The 19,795-nt window shown below is 31.4% G+C and overlaps 1 protein-coding gene across 3 annotated transcripts in view; it reads right to left on the reverse strand.

Moving 5' to 3' along the window:
- LOC145292056 (malignant fibrous histiocytoma-amplified sequence 1 homolog) overlaps positions 1-19,795 on the reverse strand; it is a 70,781-nt gene that overhangs the window by 19,883 nt on the left and 31,103 nt on the right. For 2 of the 3 annotated variants that reach the window (XM_080138099.1, XM_080138100.1), the window contains one exon: positions 3,513-3,670. The exons of the other annotated variant lie outside the window; for it this stretch is intronic. The gene's annotated coding sequence lies outside the window, so the exon portion shown is untranslated. The remainder of the gene's footprint in view (positions 1-3,512; positions 3,671-19,795) is intronic. 3 annotated transcript variants of the gene reach the window in all.

The following is a 19,795-nucleotide window of genomic DNA, read 5'->3' on the forward strand; positions in this document are numbered from 1 at the left end:
TTTATAAATAGAATTTTACTAAGGACGTATAGTTTAGCAATATTGAACCGCATCAACCATTTGTGAATTGAACACAGTCAACCAAAAAAAAAATTCAAAAGAAAATGCAAATTAGTTACAACTAAAACAGTCTATAGCTACGTACAATAACTTTATGGAATGAGGATATAAGGCGGATGTAGTTCTTCATATTTTATTCATCATCCCAAAGATGAAGACGAGTGAATAAGTCTGGAAAGAGAATTTCTAGAGTGACCAAGATACAGACGAGGACTGCTATGTCAAGGAAGGTGAATGCTGTGGAGGTGAAACATATAAATGATTTGGAAGCAATTTTACCCCTATAATGCTTCCAAGGGAGGGCCACCAGAGTTATCCGGGAAAATCCATTCTAGCAAAAATTTACTTTCGCCATGACGGATGTTTGTGCAAAATTTTTTTTAAATCCTAGGCATGGTTATTGAGAAAAGTGTGAACGGATGAACGGGGGTGAATTACTAGGTCCAATCTCTCCTTTTTTGTCGGGGAACCAACAATACAAAGACGGTACATATCACAAATTCATAAATACATGAATATATTATAATAGATTACAATGAATATATCAAAAGAATTCAACTTTGAGTCCTCTTAATCTTTTTTGAATGGATATATGGAATTTTTATAGCATTACAGTATATTTATGTGCATTTACTGCAGATTACTTGGACAGAAATACAGTTCTATAGCAAATTCTATTTCTTAATATTGTGTTTTAACAAAGATATAACATTTTTATTGAAAAAAATGGTGTAAAAAATGTGACAAAATACATATGGTCTTAAAGATGGAAAAATATTCAAATGCACAAGGCATAAAAATAGTCATAACTGCCTAATTTTTAGTCAAATTTTTAAAATTTGACTAAAAATTCTTTCTTAGATTATTGAGCTCATCTTTGTATACCCATGGAGATATTTTAAGCAATTTCAATTATTTTCATGTTTGTTGCTAATTCTGGTGCTTCCTGGCTTCATTCTCCTCCACTCAATACTTTGTGCACCTCCAAATCAAATATTATAAATGTGTTGTACTGTTGTAGCTTAATTCAAAGGGTGACAGAGGACGTCAGATGTTTGGAAAGAAGTCGAAATTCGACTTGTAAGAATTCCGAGTCAGAAGCACACACCTATAGCAGCATCTCATTTTCTTTTCAATTTTCTTATTTTATTTTTGTTAAGGATGAGGCATCCTACTGGATGCCAGACATTCTCCTGCTATTTCAGACACTCTTTCTAAGATTTTAACTATCTCTTTAAGTACTATTGCCTTGCACTTGTTTCACCAGGTATATTCACCACATAGTTTTTGAAATGTTTCATCAGTTCAGTTACTTCTATAATTAATGGAATGATGGAGATCTTAAAAGATTCCAGTTTTTTTTTTTTACATATTGTACATAAGACCTTGGTATTTGGTTATCTTCATCCTTTCAACTTCAACTGGAATTGCTACTCTTTCCCTTTTGTCTCGTATTACTACGTCAGGTTTAACAGCTTGATATGCATTCTTAGTACGTAGTTATCAGAATTGTATAATTATAGTGGATAGTGTATGGCTTATTCCGAACAGGTCTTTCTGGTATATGTTCCCAGGATTTGCTGCTACTGTTGGATAATAAACATTGTTAAATGTTAATTAGTTATTATCGAACTATCTGCCTATCTATCTATTTCAATTCAATAATATTCTTAAATAGTTTATATTGGGAGTTATTTATTGTTTATAGAATTAAGTGTAGCAATGAATTTTAGCTGGAGATGTTCATATAAATTAGCTATGTTAAATATAAACAAAATAACCTTGGGCAGGCAGACAACCTCACACGTAAGGGATACATGTGCTTTTGAATGAGGACGTAACAAAACTGAGGTCAGAGGTCGGGAAGTTTAGAGTCGGGAGTTGGATTTTGATCACCAGAGTGAACAGACGACAGAGTTGGAGTATAGTCACGGGGGTGGCCAGTCAGCCAGGAAGCAGGCTGGAAGAATAACCATGTAGACGAAATGCAGACCCTGTGAAACCATTTGAGACAACTGAAATAAATTTATATTATAAAAATATAAAGTATTGTTCTCGTGGTTTCACAAGTGAAGAAAGAACAAATGTCTCAATTGGGTGGTAATTTCATGGTTCGTCACGGAGCTCAGCAGGAAGATAGAATTCTTGAAGAAAGAAGGTATGAAGCATATATTATTCTTCTTATATATGAACTGTAATATATACCCGTGTGATAACTCTGATACAATATGACTCAGTTTACAGGTTAATATCATATCTTCCTGGCTAAACAAATATACATATGATTAATATGTTTTAATACAGATTTTATAAGAAAATATCATTAACAAAATATTAGACCCAACATATAACATACAGGGCTCTACATTGCGAGTGAAACAAGTCACATTTGTGAGTGATTTTTCAAAGTGGCGACTAAAAATAATGCAATACTTATCTTTTGCCGATTGTATTCCTTTCACCGACACTCTTGCAAAGCTCACTACTGAGTAAAAATATTTTTTCAACTTTTTTTTTTTTTTAATAAAACGAGCAAAGTCAAATTATTTAAGCAATAAAAGGTTTAACAAAACAATATACTTTTATATCTTACTTATAACAAAGGCTATTTAAAAAACATCTGAAGAAATTCGAACATTTATACCTTCAAGCATCAGCATAAAATTCGGTATATATTTAGAATTACGCTTATTAAAAAAAAACACGGAAAAATCTTTGTTGTACATACGCATCACAGAACAAAGATATCATATTCTAAAAATCATGTGGCTTTGGCTAGTAACTTTTCTATTTGGCTAGAAAACGAAAATATTTAGTTGTCAACGGTCAACTAAAGATAAATTTGTCCATAGAGCCCTGACATATGACGCGTTTTATATTATCAAATCCACCTGACCATATAACACTACACTAGATATTCAACTTATCAAAAATGGTCCAATGGAGATATTTACACACTCCATTGTGTTGCACTCTATAGTAGCTATCCCCCAGTTGAATCTTACAACTGGATGTCGGGTAGCTCACTCGCTCTATTTCTGTGTGGCCGAACCTGTACTTGTTATCGTCGCCGAGACCATTTTTAACAATTGAAATCTCTTTTAAAAAGATTCTTACCATAAAATAATTGTCAGCTACATATTTATGAAACAAGACAAACTTTAGATTTGGGAACAATTCATTTCGAAATGTAGAAAATCACAATTTTTTGGTGGTCAGCAACACTAGATAATTATCAATTACATTTTTATATTTTATCTTTAGTAATAGGGTAATCTCATTTTTTTTTAATGGGTAATCTCATTTTTTTTTAATGGGTAGTCTCATTTTTTTTAATGGGTACGGAAAGTTGCAGTCTTATGTATTATACAGATTTGGTAAAAGTTATTTTCATTTTTAAGTATTAGGTATTTTCATAATGTTCAGAATTCAAAAAATAAAATAAAGCTTACCTAAACTACATTTATATATATATATATGTATACATATACTTATATGCATATATATATATATATATATATATTAAATTTGAGTTGATGTTTTTACGGTGATAGTTCTTTTGTTCTTAACATGTTTACACAGAAGCATGGACCCTTCTCACGGAAGCCATCTGGAAAGAAAGCAAAGTTTAGAAAATTGATTTTTGAAGTAAAGACAAAGAAAAAAATTTTAATTTATCGTAAATGTTAACTATATAACAGATGTATAGGAATTACAAGAATTACACTAATCATATTAAAGTTTAATAGATAAGAATTTTACTTAAAAAAATAAAGTTTTCATAAAAGGTTAGTTAAAAAAAAAATGGCCAATTGTTTTTTAAAAACAACTCTAACTCTCAAAGAAATAACTGACTTTCGAAATTTTTCCGTTTCTTCAGAACAGTATTAACTTAAGCATTTTGAAATGGATAAAATCCATTCATCTAGAAAATCTATCTCAAAGTGAAATAACTCTGAACCTTAAAATTATCTCCGTTACCAAAAGACATTTTCAAGAAAATTGATTTGCCCTTTGTGAGAGCACTTGGGTAGGATTATCTTCTCCTGAATTAGACCAGGTAACACAACAAAGAGAGAATTCAAAGTAAGTAGGTGCTACTGAAATTGACTTGGTGACAGACACTCCCTCCTTATTCATAATAATTCTTTAAGTTGAAAAATTGTTAAATAAATCATTTTATAATGTTGATCTCCATATAATCGTTTTCATCCATTTATTTCTTCATATTTGCACTAAAGACAGAGTAATAAAATGATGTACTCTCTTTCATGTTGCAATTGTTTTAATTATTGTGTTGGCAACAAAATACCCACAGTTTTATTTCATTAATTTACTTTAAAAGGTTTAATAAAAACAAAATGATTAATTAATCGATAATGTATTTTCTCTTGTTTATAACCTCAAGATTTTCAATATCTCGTTGGTAGAAAACAAAAAGCGAAAAAATAAAAATATTTAGTTTCAATCCTACCCAAGCAGATCAGAGAATTAGTTGGCAAAAAATGTGGTGAGACAACTATGGAAGGCAGTAATTACTGGGGATAAGTTACAAGCCTCGGCATTCTTTTCCCGTCATGAGTAATCACCTGAAGAAGGCCAGAGGACAGGTTGGCCAAGATGTGGTGAAAAACAACAACTATGAAGATGAGGATAACAGTCCACAAAAAGAATGAATGCACAAAGGAGAACAGTAGTTCAAAATACTCCAACTAATACTATTTACCTCGTTTAAAATTAACGTACTCTGCAGCGGCTTAATATAACTAGCAACTAGTATATATAATGCCTGGCATTATTCAACATATTCTTTTTAAATAATCACAGTCTGGCTACAAGCATACAGACACAAAATCTCCATTGTACAGATCTTGGTGATCTTACAAAATTTGACAGGTATTCTCATTGAAATAAGCACGTTTTGGAATTTTTGAGATAAGGATTGATGATTTGTATTATTTAGACTACTGTTCTCATCTTTGATGTTATCTTCATAATGTTTCAGCTGATGCGGTCTCTTCTTCAAGGCATGTCATGTCAAATTCTGTTGGATTGCTCTCATTCCATCAGCCATGACCCACATAGAAGTTTTAAGTAATTCATGATTATATTCTTAATATCACCCGTACCAAGAACTGAATCTTCAACCTTCAGAAGACTGTCATTTAGAACTCATTATGACTTTTATCCGTTGTGCCTTTATCAGCAAGAAGCTGTGGTGCAACAAAATTTTAACAAAGTTCCAATCAATAGTTGATTATAGTCAGCTAACGTACTTCCTAACTTCCAGCATAGTGCTACCGGAAGCGGTGACAAGGCAAATTAGTTCCTTCACTTTTATTGTTCCTCAGCATTTCTATCGGGAAGCGATTTATTGAAATAAAATATAAGAAAAAGACATTATTGAAAAATATACAATAAAAATTAACAAAATCATACAGATAAAAATAACACAATTTGTCATTATTTGCATTTTTAATAACAAAATTAAACAAATAAAGGCTTTTATTTTATTAGAAATTTTATCAGAAATATGTTTATGAAAAGAGAAGTTGTTTTTTTTTTTTACAAAGGAATCACCATGTATCAAGGCCTAGAGGCCACTTGAGGATAAGGGTTAAAGAGGTTACATTGGTGAAATGGACAATATAGAATTGTTAGAAATGTAAATTTGGTAAATTGGATTACTTATAAGAGGAACGGCTCATCAAGAACTTGTTTACATTGGACTTGCTATTGTAGTCAGCTGAAAAGCAGATAAATGGAAGAGTTTTTTTTTATTTGAATTCATACAATAAATATATGTTTACAAAAGTATAAAAATAAAATTACTGAAATCAAAATAAGAAATAATTTATAGGTGTGAGAGAAAAAAGTTAAGGAACTTATATGTCTTGTCATCGCTTCCGGTAGCATAGCGCTATGCAGGAAATTAGGAAGTATATTAGCTGACTATAACCCAATAGGTATCACATGGAATTGCAAAAAGAAAAGAAAATAAATAAATGAAATAAAATTAAAAAAATATGCAGAGACTAGTTAGAACATGGACTCTTCCATAGGTAGTAAGAGGTCAGGAGATTCAAAATACCAATCTGTTTGTTATCCTTATAGTACATCATTTCTCTTCCCCCTTCCCTTTCCTATATAATGACATATGTGGGGTGGGCATACAAATACAAAAATAAATAAAACCTGCATTCACATATACTGATTTAAGCATCCAGATTATCATGGATAATTGTCTGTAGTCGTTCTTTAATCAATAAATTATATTTAGAATATGTAAGATACCTGCCAGCAAATTATATATACATTAGTAGGGCTACTCTGCCTTGCCCAGAACAAAAGTATAAAATATTTCTATTAAAACTTCTATTTCTTTACCTCTCTCTATCTTTCTAGTTTTCCTTTTCCCTCTCTACCCTTCTCTTCCACCCAGCCTATTCCTCACTCTGAACACACAGATACATACAAACTCTCCTTTATATAAACTTGTTGAGGAATGAATTAAAATTTTTGTTCCAAATTAAGTACATAAAATGAGTAAAAACCCGATTCATCGTCCTGACAAAAATCCGCACCAGCTTAGGGTAAAAAAAAACAGATTATTTTTTTTCTAAATTTTAAATATTATTCATCCAGAGCAATGATAATCATGAATATACCAACTTTATGGCTATTTGTGTTATAGTTTCTGACTTTTAGCTGGACATGGACACACACACACACACACACACACATATATAGTCAACTGCTTTTTTTAAAACAGTAGATGTATATACATGTGTGTGTGTGTGTGTGTGTGTGTAAATATTTAATAAACTCTTAAACTACTGGTCAAATTAACAATGTTATATAATGAATAAATCTTTGTTTGCATGGATGAATAACACAGAAATATGTTGACAAGTTGAAATGCAAAATGTTCATTTGATTTTACACATTTTTCTTATTCTGTCGATAGCTCAAATGATAGGGAACATGGCTGCAGCACTAAATATTTTGGTTTTGATTCTAGCTGATAGCAACCACATCAACTTGAAATCAGTACTATATACTAGCATATATAGAATTCAATATAGAATTGGCTCTAATAATAAATATGAAATCTGCATGAATTAAAATACATTTCAGCGTATTTTAAAGGCCCCCCCTCCACACACAAGTATAAGATTAATTACAATGGCTGAAAACTTGTGTTCGAGCATAGCAATTGTTTGACTAATAAGAACTTGCATGCAATGTGCCTGTGTGTGAATTTTTTTTTTTTTTAAGGAGGAAATGCTCTGCACAGAACCAATTAAACTCTGTAATCCCAAACCATTCTAATCCAAAAAGAGGAAGTCTACATCATCTTGTCATTCAAAAGTTTTCTCCTTTGATATGCTTTTCTTAAACGAAGGCTGAAGGAGATGTCTCTTCTGGTAGTTTTACGACGTCCTTAGACACCAACAGATATACTTTATATAAATGTACCGCTTTACCAGGAATAGGGACATATTTTATTGTTCATTTAAAAAATTTAGACTTTTATTGGCAATATTTGCATACAATTGTTTCAGTCCGTTGCTGGTATAAATATATAATAGTTCTCAATTATCATTATACCAACTTAAAAAAATATTTACGGCTCTAGCTTATACTCCACTGTTAAAAAGGGAAACCTTTTCATTTTTATATCTACACGGTTAGATTTCATTAGATATTTTGAAGATTTCCTAAACTGTTTAAACCTACATGATTAATCATAGCGTCATGTGATGTGGGTTTTTAGTACTACTAGAACCGAACAATTTTGACCAATCAAAATCACTAAAAATATTTTGAAACTGATAAGGTATATCAACGTACATCATTACGTTAAGTATAGAGAGTAGTTTCAGGATTATTTTCATATATTTGAAAATTTTTAAATCGTGCAGTAATTTTTTAAAAACCTTATACTAGCGAAATAGTGACCATCAATTTTGCCACAGCCACATACAGTTTGATTTCTCTTCCAAAAATAGGAAACGTTTTCATATTATTTGGATTCTTCAGACTACTGTTCTCATCTTGAGTGTCATTTTCACAACGTTTCGATCGATGTGACTTCTTCAGATGTATCTTGTTGAACTCTGGAATGTGCACAAAATTTTGAACATAACCCTTTATTTAACTGGGTAGAATTCCTAATTCACAACTGTATTTTGAGTGTTACACATGCTGAGGATTAAACCTTCAACCTCTAGAAGAGTAACTTTACAACTGAATTTTATCACATAGTGTTTGTATGAATTTTAGGAGCCTTAAATCTATTTTGTTTTCTATATGTACAATCTTACTACTTATTACGACATATACACATATGTGTGTGTGTGTGTGTGTGTGTGTGTGTGTGTGTGTGTGTGTGTGTGTGTGTGTGTGTGTGTGTGTGTGTTTTGTTATTTTTAAATGGATTAAAGAAAGGGTTCTGTTCAAAATTCTGTGCAGATTCCAGAGTGCAACAGAAAGATTCCTGAGTTTGACAAAATACACCTGAAGAAGGTCAGGGGTTACATCAACAGAAACGTTGTTAAAAAATACTTAAGATGAGAACAGTAGTCCAAATAATCCAAATAATCAATCGTCATTTCTAAAATTCTGAAACGTTTTTTATATCAATAATTAATTGCGTATTAATAACTACTGCTTTTTATATGAGTCTTCATTTTAATAGACTATTCTTTTACTCTGATGTTAACAATTCAAAAAGTAATTTCTATTCAAGTTTTTCAAATTTTATTGTGAAAAAATAATGGGCCAACTGTTTCAGGGTTGGTTTTTTTTTTTATTATTTTTATCAAATCCTTCTAGACTGAAGTAATTTAAATTTTTGCTCCAATCCAGGGTGCACCTTTTATGACGGAGCTAGATCTCCCCATATTAAAAACTACGTTGTGTCTACTTCTATTTGCGTGAGGAGAAGCAAAATAAATAGGCATTCTATTGTATTTTTTATGCTAACAACACACGTCATACACACATGATAAAGTGTTTGCGTTATCATACTGTTAATAATTCCTTACATCTTAGAATTAATTATTTTTAAAAAATGATGCATTATGAATAAAGAGATGCAAAGTGCAAATTCAGAATTCAATCTAATTAAAAAAAAAATACAGAAAAAAAATCTTTGTAATGTATATACCTATCATGGAATGAAAATGTCATATTCCAAAAATCACATAAATTTATTAAGTATTTTTTTTTAATTAAGTAAATCAAATTTTAGAAATGAGATCCTGTGTTTTAATCTGCCAAGTTTATAAATAAGGGGGAGACAACTCAATCTGAACTATCGAGATCAAAATCAGTCTTGTAATTTCTAAAATTTACTATTAAAAAACAAACAAATAAATCTCAATATAAAAATAATATTTGATCAATTTACGTAATTTTTGAAATATGACATTTTCATTCCATGCTGGGTACCTACATCAATGATTTTTTTTTTTTAATTACCTTGAATTCTGGATAACAACTAGATACAACTGTATTATCTATACTCCTATAAATTTGGATTTTTTGTGCATTAATATTCATATTAAAAATCTTTTCTCTATTTATTTAAAAAGAAAATATAACTTTCTTATATATGGGTCATGTAATTGTATTCATCGGCAAAAGATCTAGCTAATTTGCATATTCTTTTAAACATTCATTTTAATTAATTCCCTATTAGCTTCTTCGGTTTTCTTATAGGATAACCATCTTTAGTAAACTATAATGTGTAATTACATTCATGCAAATATTCTACATGATTTATTCTTGCGTAACATTTGCATAAAAACACAAACCTCTTTCTGTATATATTTATGTATGCGTATATATATTTGTCTACAGACATGAAACTTAATATATAAGTTATTTGAACCCATGCAAAACTTTATATTTGGGTTTTAGTCAGAGAAAATCAGTGCAAAAGTGTGAAAATTAAAGAAATGTTGCCAGGTGATGGTCAAACGATGACATTACAAATATGTATGCGTAACATAGTTGCAATTTTGTTCATGTTTTAATTCTTAGTCTTACAGCAAACACGTTTTCATAGCTCAGGCATTAATGTCAAAGAAAAAAGTGGTTTCAATTCTCGGTGGTAGCGCACAAGTCAATTTTTTAAAAACTTTAAATCGTTACTATATATTGGGTCCAAATATCATATTTAAGCGTATTTTATGGCCGAGCAATGCCAGGCAGCCTGCTAGTTTTTAATAAAAATAACGATATAATAGTAAAAAAAGACGTTTCTTCACTTTTTTTAATGTATCAGAAAACATTTTCCCAATATTTAAGAACATTTCTTGTTTATATAGATTACATATTTTAAAATAAAATGACAAGAACAACTATTAATACTTTACATTCATATTTGTCATTGTTTTATATTTATTTATCTATCGGTTTGTGTTTGTATTCTATGTCTTTATTTTGTTTACAGAGTTAGTTATTAGTAAAATACAATTTAAAAGTCTGATCAAATTTAAATATTTTTTTATTATACTTTAAATTCTCAATCACGATTTACTTACCTCTCCACGATGTCAGGTTAAAAAAAAATAAATAAATAAAATTAGCATTGCTATTCTTTTTTTTTATTGTTAAAAAAAAAATTTGTAAATGTGCAAAAAAGGAAAAAAAAAATGCTCATTTTCGACTTAAAATATATTTTTTTCTGATGAGTAATAGGGCACAGTAAAAATATGACAAGTGAATAATTAAAAATGTCACGAAGCAAAAGCACAGAAAAATGATAAGCATAATAAATATCTGTCCTGTGTAAAAAAAAAAAAAATGAATCATTCAATTGTCAATGAATTATTAAATAGAAATTGGACCTAGAAGTATGTGTTGTTATAATTTATATGTTACTAGTTGTCGTTGTATAATACTGTGTGGAAAATGATCACTCACATTCTGACCAGATAGCGTTTGAATCATATAACCATTAGCTGTAACCATGTTCTTGATTTTCTTGAGAGGAATGCCACCTGGCTTAGGGTCTGGGTTTGCAGTACAAGGGTTACAAATTTTATCCAATCTTATTTTTTTCCAATAAATTATAGAAGAAATATATACAATATGTCACTGTGAAACACTGAAACTAACCTGCCACAACCATGTTGAAAGAAACATTTTAAAGCAGTGTAATGCTTTAAAAAAAGCTAAAAAAAATGGCTTTCTCCTCAAGCTAAAATTGCTTTAAAACAGATATTAATAGTATGATGGTTACTATTATACAGAGATTATGTTGTTACTTAATGAAATGAAAACTGTACAATTACTTTACAATCACTATCATACTATGTGCTACTTTTAAAAACTTTGAAATTTAGACATTTAATTGATAATTCATAGCTTAAAACAAAGAGATACAGAAAAGCTGAGTGCATGATCAGAAAGAGCACATAATCTATATGCACCGATAAAGTTGTTTTGTTTTTTTCCTCGTTCTGACATTGATATTAAGACACTACTTTTTCTATTTAAAAATTATTAAAACAAACTTCTTAATATACTCAGTCATGGATATTCAAGCTTCCTCATGAAGATTAACTAATTTGCATATTTCTTTGAAAAACGTGCATTCATTAATTACTAGCGAGGGTACCCGGCGTTGTCCGGGTGTTTGGGGGTGTGTGTAGTGTAAATAAAAAAGAAACCGGGGGTGAGGGGTAAAGTTGGTAGGATCGAACTCAAAGCCCTAAGGCGAAGTTTGAAAATAAAATCGGCTAGCCAGAATGAGTTACTGAAAGATGTTTGAATTTATTTAAGTAAGAACCAAATTGACAGGTGCGCGCACGGCTATTCAGCAAATGAGGTCAATGACCAGGTTTGTTTGTTATAAGCAAAGTAAAAAAAGAAAACAATAAGCGGCGGGGGGGGGGGGGGGATCAAAACATTGAAAAAAAAAAACAAAAAAAACTAACGTAAGGCAAACGAACGATGTTAAATGTAAAAATCGAAAAAAAAGAAATGGCTTAAATAAGCCTGTTTCGATATTAAAATTTTTAAAATCGGTGGGTACCTGGGTGTTTTTGGGTGTGTGATTGGGGGTGGATAAGCGAAGTAAAAAAAAAAAAAAAAAAAAAAAAAAAACAGAAAAACGAACGTTACGTGAAAAATGGCTTAAATAACACTGGTTCAATATTTAAATTTAAAAAATTAAAAAAAAAAAAGAAGACATCTCACACCACGATTCGAACCCAAAACGTTTAAATAATGAACCAACGCGCTAACCAACTGACCTAACGTGATGTACATGAAATTTAATCAGTTTTTCAACTATTTAAAGTAAATCAGGTCATGACGTCATCTGACGCATGCGTAGAACTTGTAGATTTTGGGGTGAAAAAAATGAACGTTTTTGGCCAATTTTTCGATATTTTTTGAGCGAAGGATGGAGCTTCGATATGATACTGAGTTTGTGAATTTTCATCGTGTCTGTAGAAAGTTTTTAGCAGACACACAAACACACATACAAAATTACATACACACATTTTCCCTTTTATATTTATAGACTTATTTTTATGGTTTCTTATTAAATGATTGGTTCTATTTTACCATTAGGCTGAATTCTATTTATGCATCATTCTTACATTCTATATAATTGCATAGAATTTATGATGAAAACGTTCTAACACACCAGAACCACATCACTCTATATATATAAAAGGCAAAATGTGTGTTAGTGTGTGTGCATTTTTTGTGTATGTCCGGTAAAGGCTTTTTTCTGGGGGGCACTCGGGGTGGTCACTCATTCTTAAAGCTTTCTATATACTGTCTAAATTATAATATCTACGATTTACGAAGGGAGGTCGCATTTATCTTTTATTTGAACGACTTTTACATGCTATTTTTGCGATTTTTCTTGGTCTACACATGTTTCTTTGGCTTTTTTGTATAAAAGCGAAACTGAATCTGTAGCGTAATCAAACTCCCTGGCACTCATCCAGAAAAGCAATGAGGTTTGATCAATGTAGGGTAAACCCCTTGTATCAGACAACTACTAACTCCCCTTTTTATGGGGAGCTGGTTTTTCTCCCCAACCAAAAAAACTACCGCATAGCCAAAGTTGGGTAAACAAACCCCAAAAAACTGCCTCGCAGCAAAAGTTAAGTGTGTGATTTCATTCCCTCTATGGCGTGAGATTTGACCCCATTAAATTCATGCACCTGTCAATTGAGTTTTTAATCCTTAAATTCAAACGTTTTTATGTTACTCTCCTTTGCTGGCCAAGCGGTAACATGTCAGGTTTTTTTCACACTTTATTTTCTATCTTCGTCTTAAGGCTTCTGGCTCAATCCTACTTACCTACCAAAACTTTTTTTTGTTTTGCCGATTTTATAAAGAAGTTTAACATCGTTTTGTTTTTTTTATTTTATCATATTTGTTTTGATCTACCCCCCTCCAACACACCTACCTCTAAACACCTGGGCAATGCCGGGCACCCCCGCTAGTCTATATATATATAGATATATATATATCTATATATATAAAAGCAAAAATGTGTGTATGTTTGTATGTATGTATGTGTGTTTGTATGTCTCGCAAAAACTTTCGACTCGGGTCACGGATTTTCACGAGATTGGTATCATTTGTAAAGTTCCAATCTTCTCTTGACAAATATCGAAAAATTGGCCAAAAACATTAATTTCTTCACCCTAAAATTATCAATTTTCTACAGGGAGGGGTCAGCAAAAACCGTCCTCTCATGACCAGTTCGCTTCTACACATGCGCAAATGACGTCGGAACATGATTTAGTCTAAATTTAAAAAAAACGATCCCATTTCGTCGACGTCGTCTTAGCTCAGTTGCTTAGAGCGCCACCTCATTATCTAAATGTTTTGGGTTCGAATCATGGTGTGCGGTGTCTTTTTTCGATTTTTTAAATTTTAATATTGAAACAGGGTTATTTAAGCCAGTGTTTTTTTTTTTGGTTTTTATTTTTCAGATTTTTTAAAGAAGTTTTAATCATCGTTTTTCTGTTTTCTTTTTCCATCACATTCGCGTTTTCTTTTTTGTTTTTCCGATTTTTACATTTAACATCGTTCGTTTGCCTCACGTTAGTTTTTTTTGTTTTTTTCAATTTTTTAAAGTTTTAACATTTATTTTTTTTTAAATATTTACTTTGCTTATTGTTATGTTTTGATTACCCCCCCCTCCTCCCGCACAAGCACACACACCTCTAAACACCCGGGCAACGCCGGGTACCCCCGTTAGTATATATATATATATATATATATATATATAAAGGACAAAATGTGTGTGTGTGCCTCACAAAACTTTTGACAGAGACGATGGATCCTGACAAGATTGATATCGTTTTCAAGCTCGACCCTTCGGAGGACAAATATCGAAAAATTGGTAAAACATTAATTCCTTCACCCTAAACTCGTCCATTTTGTACCAGGAAGAGTTGATTTTTGCATCACCATTTTAGCAAATCATCGTCTTCTTTTTGATTGATTATGCTTAATTTCAACATTCTCCACTTCCGGTCAAGCCATGGAGACATCGGCTAAGACATCAAGTTTTTTTAACCTTTTTTTTTTCTCTCCTTCGCTTGCCTGCCTACTACCACTTTTTTAACACCTGCCTACTGTACTGTTGTTTTGATCCCCTCCCCCCCACTACTACCACTTTTTTAACATCTCTGCCTACTGTTGTTTTCATCCCCTCCCCCCACTACTACCACTTTTTTCTTCAGGGTTCCTTACTACACCACCTACACACACCTTGCTACTATTGTTTTGACCTCCCCTCCGAGTGGGAGGGGGGGGTCCTTACTACACCACTTAAATACCCAGGCAATGCCGGGCACCCCTGTTAGTATATATATATATATATATATATATATATATATATATATATATATATATAAAAGAGAACTTGTTGATGTGTGTGCAAAAAGTCTCTACGAAACTCCTTTCAGAATACTTGGTCTACAGAGTTGAAATTTGACATATAGGGCATTTGGACTTGTAGCACACTTTTGATTTGGTTTTTAGCCTGTAAAATAGCTGCTAAATGGGTCAAAATTGTAAAAGAGACATTGATCTTGGCTTGGTGTAAGTCGACAATACCCAGTATTTTTTTTTTATGCACATGCAATAGGTTAAACAACGTTACTTTTTTTTTTCAATTTTTGTATACATATGGATAAGGGTGGACAGCTATACGTTTTAGTTTTGATTCTATCTAACGGCACACAAGTCATTTTTTTTTTTTTACTTTTGAAATCACTACTATATATTAGGTACAAAATTATAATCCAAAGAGAATTGATTCTATAATAATATGAAATCTGCATGAATTAAAATATAAATTTAAGCACATGTTACAACCGGGAAACGCTGGGCAGCCTGCTAGTTTCATATAAGAGTATAAGTTTTTTGGGAGAATGACTTCAAAACCAAACAAATAGTGGAAAAATTACTGAATTACTTAAAATGATTTTGGCCCATTTTTTTTAAGGATTATTAAAGAAAAATATTCAATGAAAAACAATTTCAGAATTTTAAATTCTTATAATTTTTTGATATTTGCAGAATTCAAACGTTTTTCAGCTTCTTTATTCGCCAAGTTGATGAAATAATTAGTTAAAAAGAAAAAAAAATCAACTTGTAATGCTAAGTTATGGGATTGAGTTATGTTTGAAAAAGAATTGGTTTTATTTTTTTTTTTCATGTACTATTAAATCACTAATCAAGGCCTATAGGCCATTTGAGGATAAAATTTAATGAATTTGTCATGACAGTGAAACAAGAATGTGAGGATTGGTAACACTGGTTGAAACTAATTCGAATTAGATAATCTAAGCGGACAGCTCTGTAAGAATTTGTTAACATTAGACATGAAAATGATCATGCTATAGTCAGCTGGGAAACACCTTTTTAGTATTGAGTTCCAAAGACAAATAGTTCTTAGAAAGAAACTCTGCCCATGGAATCTTTGCTTAGCTCTAGATACATAGAGGAAGAAATGAAAATTATTCAAAGTATGTTTTAAATGCTTTACAGGGGAAGGGAACCATAGTCTGAAGCTCAGTTGAGCACTCACTATCAAAACAATGATAGAGCAGAGATTAATTAGCAACCTCTCTGCTGCGAGTTTTAATTGTTCTAATTAACTAGACAAGTAATCTATCTCCGTCTTCGCTATATATTTCTCATAGTGCTTTCATTCTATATTGATTTAACCACTTTCTAATATTTGTTAACCAATGAATGAAATGATTGATTTGTTTTTGTTCTGCAATTATTTTTAATGATCAGAGTATCAGCTGACGCCATGTTTTTTTTTTAATGAAAGTTTTTTGTAAGTGTTCTACAAATATACTCTCATAATCTGTTCAATGTTTGTTATCAACCAATCACATTGCCCCAAAATTAAGAAAGAAAGCATAAGGGAGTGGTGCATATTACCTAGGGTAGGTGTAATGGGTGAAAGATAACAGCACATAATGTAAAGACAAAGCAATGACAGCTTTCTCTGAGAAATGATTCTAATGAAGCAAATTTACCAGTGACTAATTGGAGAGTGGCAGCAGATTTTTGTAACAGAATGAAATCTACACCCACTTCTTCAAATATGACTTCTTTGGGAGAGTAAGTTGGGTTGGAATTAAAATAGGAAATCACAAAGTTGAATGAAATTGAGTAATAATTTCTGGAAGTATGCATCAAGTATTGGCAAGAAGGGTGACCATATCTGAATAGTGTAGCACCTGTGTTTACAGTTCAATAAAGTTTGATTGGAGCAGGGTAAAATAACTCTACTTTATTAATATAAGTGAAGTTATAATCTCTGTGAGCATTTAGAGAAAGAGCAACTATTTTTCAACATAGTCATCTAATTTAGATACTTGTTTGTAAACACCACAACACACATGTAACTAAACACAGAAAACTGACTGAGAAATATTTGGGAGAAGGGAAGGGGATCTCTCTAATGCATCAAAATAACTTTTTAAAAATACATAAAACTTCCTAAGTTAAAATTAATGGTTCATTGCAAAGAACATAGTCACATTGTAACAGTTGTTGTATCCTTATGCTCGTTTTACAAGTATTTCAACAGAATGTTCTGAGCTAGTACTCCATTCTCAATATAAATATCCCCAATTCACTAGACTAGCAGTAAAATCCCACTACATTATAGAGGTCTCTAGACAAAATTTCTTACTCCGGCTTCTTTTCCTCAGACCATTTGTTTTCGTCAGTTTTTGTTGTGTCACTGCTCCTGACTGTACCAACATGTAGAAATTTAAATGTAATGTGAACAAACATCTTGCTGCTCAACTCCTCATTGGGATTCCCTCTTTATAAATCTGATTCTTATCAGGATAGTCCTTTACATCTATGTGACAATATACCTTTTGGGGATTTTTAAAATTAAAAAGACTGAAAAAAAATTACCCTTAAAATTTTCAAAAATAAAATAAAATACATTTTTTTAGGATTAGGAAAAAAAAAAAATAGGTAAGAAAGCAACAAAAAAAATAAATGTCTTATCTACGAAAAATACAAACTCAAAAGATAATTTTATTAATTGATGATCAAAAGAATGCATGTTACAGGTGAGATACAAACACACAAAAGTTGAACATTCACCTGCTAACATAAAATACGTAATTAGGCCAATACACTTGAATAAAACACAAAATCGGTGGCCAAATTCTGCTTAATTATCTATTGAATAGCAACAGTACCTAACATTGCCTAGGTGGGAATTTAAATATTCCAAAAAAAAAAAAAATTCACTTTGTTAGAGGATACATTAACTGGTGGAGCTGCTCTTACAAATATTCATATATATATATATATATATATATATATATATATATATATATGAAGGTCATTCCAAAAGTAATACATCCTATTTAACTAAAAAAAAAAAAAAAAGTTGAAGAGCTACGAAGATGGGAGTATTACCATTAAAACGAGTGACTTTTGTGCCAAAAAAGTTTATTTTTTCTACATAGTAAACACCATTCTCAATGTACTTTGTTGGGGTTGGTGGTTATGCATGGAAATCCCAGAGCGCACTTTGTTACATCTCAGTTGCCACTCTGAAAACAACGAATCCATCTCCTAACTGTGCTGATAACAATGGTAAATATTGATCCATGCAATTTTTTTTTTTTACATGGAAGAATTCAATGATGTATCTCTGCTTCTTATGCATTCAATGATGTATCTATGCTTCTTATGACAGGGGTTGCTTGAAACTTTCAGGTCATGAATGCAATTTGCAATCCTTTACTTTTGGAACGCCCACTCATATTATTTATTACTAGTTGCATTTTCTAGACATTGTCTGGGGATATTTTTACTTTCATTTTTGTTTTAAACAATCACTAAGTTTTTCATTAAACAAATAGGTCTATGAATAAATTACTTTAATTGTGATGTTATACATCGCTTTTATTTAAAAACTAGCAGGAGTACATGGCGTTGCCCGGTGTATGGAGGTGTAGTAAGGAACTCGGGGGGGGGGGATAAAAAAGTGGTAGTAGGAGAGGGTCGAAACCTCAGTAGGCAGTTTGGATGTAGAGAGGCGTTTAAAAAAGAAAAAAAAAAGCGGTAGTAGGCAGGGTGACTCGAACCTGAAGGAGGTATAAAAAAAAAAGAAATGTAATGTCTTAGCCGATGGCTCTATCATGCAACTGGTGAGCTTTGAATTTAAGCATAGTCAGTCGAAAGGAGATGATGACTTGCTATAATGTCGGCAAAAAAAGCGACCCCCTCCTTGAACAAAACCGCTGAGTTGAAGCTGAAGGAATTAATGTTTTCATTAAATTATTAAAGGAATTAATGTCGTCCAAGACCTCCAACTTTAAAATGATACCGATCTCGTGAGGATCCATCGCGTGTGTGGAAAGTTTTTGGCAGACATACAAACGTATACACATATTTTGCTTATATAGATAGATAGATAGATAGATAGATAGATAGATAAAAAATTAGCAGGGGGTGTCTGGCATTGCTCAGTTGTAAAATACGATATTTTAATTTATGCAGATTTTGTACATATCATCATAGAGTCAATTCACTATCAATTATTACATATTATCTCGTACCCAATATATAGTAGTAATTTCAAAAGTAAAATAAATATGACTGGGTTGTCAACAGCTAGAATTGAAACAGAAATTAAAACTTACAGCACTCCAGCCAGAGTCATTACCATTTGAGGTATCATCACTTAGATAAGAAATAGCTAAAAATGAACTGAACAGCATATAAATGTGAGGAAGTTTCGAAATAAAGACGAAACGTTGATGAACACATAATACGGTTTGTTCCTTTTTATTTCTCTATAAATGTATATGTATATATGTATATCCATAAAAGTGAAAGTAAGTGTGTGTGTGTGTGTGTGTGTGTGTGAGATGCAATTTGAAAAAATGAAGACAGACAAACATAGCGAGTTTTATAAATTATTAGATAAGATTAGATTTCACCACCTAAAGAAAACAATTTAGAGCAATTCCAAAGTTCTCTCTAATTTTTTTTTAAATTAACGATAAAGTATAGAAAAATCAATGATGTATGTCATTTCTGGTGAGAATGAAAATTTATTAGCAAAAATTGCGTATTATGATTCATTTGTGCTGATGGAAAGCAAACAGAAAACGTATTTCGTGGAAAAAACAAAAATGAATTCCTTGAAAATAGGTTGTTTCACTTGACTAATTTCAAGGTAATT

Source organism: Euprymna scolopes, chromosome 13, assembly GCF_053919585.1.
Source record: "Euprymna scolopes isolate OS-2025 chromosome 13, ASM5391958v1, whole genome shotgun sequence".
NCBI lineage: Eukaryota > Metazoa > Mollusca > Cephalopoda > Sepiida > Sepiolidae > Euprymna > Euprymna scolopes.